This window comes from Portunus trituberculatus, chromosome 50 (genome assembly GCF_017591435.1).
Source record: "Portunus trituberculatus isolate SZX2019 chromosome 50, ASM1759143v1, whole genome shotgun sequence".
In the NCBI taxonomy this organism is placed as follows: Eukaryota; Metazoa; Arthropoda; class Malacostraca; order Decapoda; family Portunidae; genus Portunus; species Portunus trituberculatus.
In genome coordinates this window covers 20,338,675-20,341,174 of record NC_059304.1, presented here as the reverse complement: position 1 = coordinate 20,341,174, position 2,500 = coordinate 20,338,675, and the positions used below count along the sequence as shown (strand labels likewise).

General features: G+C 40.9%; 1 long non-coding RNA gene and 1 other non-coding gene across 2 annotated transcripts in view; both read left to right on the top strand.

Annotated features, from left to right (window-relative positions):
• The window catches only part of LOC123500008, a 125,093-nt gene that overhangs the window by 18,860 nt on the left and 103,733 nt on the right, over window positions 1–2,500 (top strand). The gene's annotated exons all lie outside the window — the stretch shown is intronic.
• On the top strand, window positions 153–225 carry Trnar-ccu. The gene has a single exon. It is a non-coding gene; the product is annotated as a tRNA-Arg (tRNA).

The window sequence follows — 2,500 nt, the reverse complement described above, 5'->3', positions numbered from 1 at the left end:
ATAAGAAGCGCTTGTCTAATCTATCCTGAAAAGTTTCTATCGTGTTGCTATTTATAATCTCATCCTGGGGACATTTCCAAATGTTACCGATTCGATTGAAGTATTTAGCCTCGTCAGAGCTGAATCGCTTACCTGTGTCTCAGATGACCACCGCCCCTGTGGCCTAATGGATAAGGCATTGGCCTCCTAAGCCAGGGATTGGGGGTTCGAGTCCCCCCAGGGGTTACGCTTTTTTTAATACTAAAGAAAAAAAAGACTTGTACATGAATGAAATAGACTCGGTAAAAGAGTAGTAGACAAAATAATTCCTTCAGTACCAGCTAATATGTACCACACTAAAACATTCAAATTACATCTTGTCTGTTCTGCCAGCCTTTTCTCTCCTACATTGCCTAACCTTACTGTCTTTACTAACCTTATCTGTTTCTGTTACTCTTAACCCCTTCATTACCATATTCAATGTGCTTACTATTTGGTGATTTCATACAGCTTCAGAAACTTATGTGAGGGATTGAAATAGTGAAGACTCTGGCCATTGATCTTCTGACCTTCCTAATGTCAATATAATGGTCTAATCGTACACAAATCTCATGGTAAAAAATGCTTCCAGTACTGAAACGGTTAATGGATAGGGGCAGAAGGTAGACATGTCTCATAAAGGGAGGGAGCAGCAGCACATATAGACCTGAAGGCTTCTTGCAGCTTCCTTTGTAATCCCATCATACCACTTTTCCATCATTCCAAGTGCTGCTACATCAATAATAACACACCTCTTAATTAATGCTCACGTTTTCAAACCCTTGGAACATTTAAAGGAGCTCCATCCAATCCCGCGCCTCCCACGCCTCTCTAAAGTGAGCAAGTTGCGCTTCTTCAGACCCTCCTAGTAGGGCTTGTGTTGCAGTCGTGGGGATCATCTCAGTAACTTTTCTTTGTACTCTCTCCAGCTTGTTTAGAGAGGAGGAGGAGGAGGAGGAGGAGGAGGAGGAGGAGGAGCTGAAAAGATTAAGGGAAGGAAGGGAGGAGAGTGGCGGTCCTGGAACAAGGTTAGGCGGAGGAAAAGGGGTGAAGGAATGAGATGAGAAAAACCAGGAGGAGGAGGAGGAGGAGGAGGAGGAGGAGGAGGAGGAATAGCAAGAGGAAAGGGAACAGGAGGAGAAAGAGGAGGAGAGGGAGCAGGAGAGAGAGAGAGAGAGAGAAAAGGAGAAGGAGATTAAGGGAGGTAAGACACGGTGCTATAACAGAATTGAGATAAAAAAAGGACTTGATAAATTTAGCTTAGGATAAGTTAGATTAGATAACAAAACCTATCCTAAACTAACCTCAACCACCTTAACCTTCCCTAACCTCTCCCAGTCCGTCCCTAACATTCTCAGGATAGAAGTGGTTAGTTAGGTTAGGTAAGGGAAGGTTAGTCGTGCTCAGAATTTGTGGGATTAGGTAGAAGGTAACTTGCTGCTCGGTGAAATTAGGCAAAGTAAGGAGTGTTAGATTAGGTTAGGTTAGGTTAAGAAGAAGAAAAGAAAAAGAAAAGGAAAAAGAACAACAACAACAACAACAACAACAACAACAACAACAACAACAAGAAAAGAAGAAAATAAAAGAAAAGAAAAGAAGAAGAAGAAACAAAAACAGAAAGAACAACAACAACAAAAAAGAAGAGTAACAACAACAACAACAACAACAAAGAAAGAAAGAAGAAGAAAAGGAAGAAGACGAAGAAGAAGAAGAAAAAGAAGAAGAAGAAGAAGAAGAAGAAGAAGAAGAAGAAGAAGAAGAAGAAGAAGAAGAAGAAGAAGAAGAAGAAGAGGAAAAGGAAGAAGAAGAAGAAGAAAAAGATTACATGAGTTATTAAGGTAATGTTACTGTTCTAGCAACAGAGTGACAGGATTTCTATATTATTAACTGGAGAAACACTCTTGAAGACTCGGCTGATCATCTTTGTGGCCTTGGAAAATAGTCGTGGCGAGAGAGCAAAGTGTTCCTGAATACGTGGTTAGGTCAGGTGACAGTAAGGAGCGAGGCAGTGACCGAGGCAGGTGTGGAGGTGTGGAGGTCGTGTAAGTCAATCCTTTTCCCGCTACTCGGCGCATCATTTCTCAGTAACTAACAACTCTGGGACATTTCTTTCTCTTGTTCTACACACACATTTTTTTTCTTTACGTTAGAGGGAAATCTGGCCAAGGGAAAAAAATATATATATAAAAAATCCCATTGAAGTGCCGTTCCCTAAAGAATTTGACTAGGTAGATAGACGGAACGTGACTCCGAGGATGCTGTAGGAGTCTTTTTCTTTTTTCTTTTATCAATTTTAAGTTTTGCCTGAAGAATGTATGTGTAGATAGATACGTGTTTAACTCCTTCGGTACTAGGAAGCTTTTTACTACGAGTTTTGGAGTACGATTAGACGATTTTATTGACATTAAGAAGGGTCTGTGGAGGTCAGAAGAATAATGGCCAGTTTTTACTATTCTAATCCTCCTTGGTGGGTTACACTGGG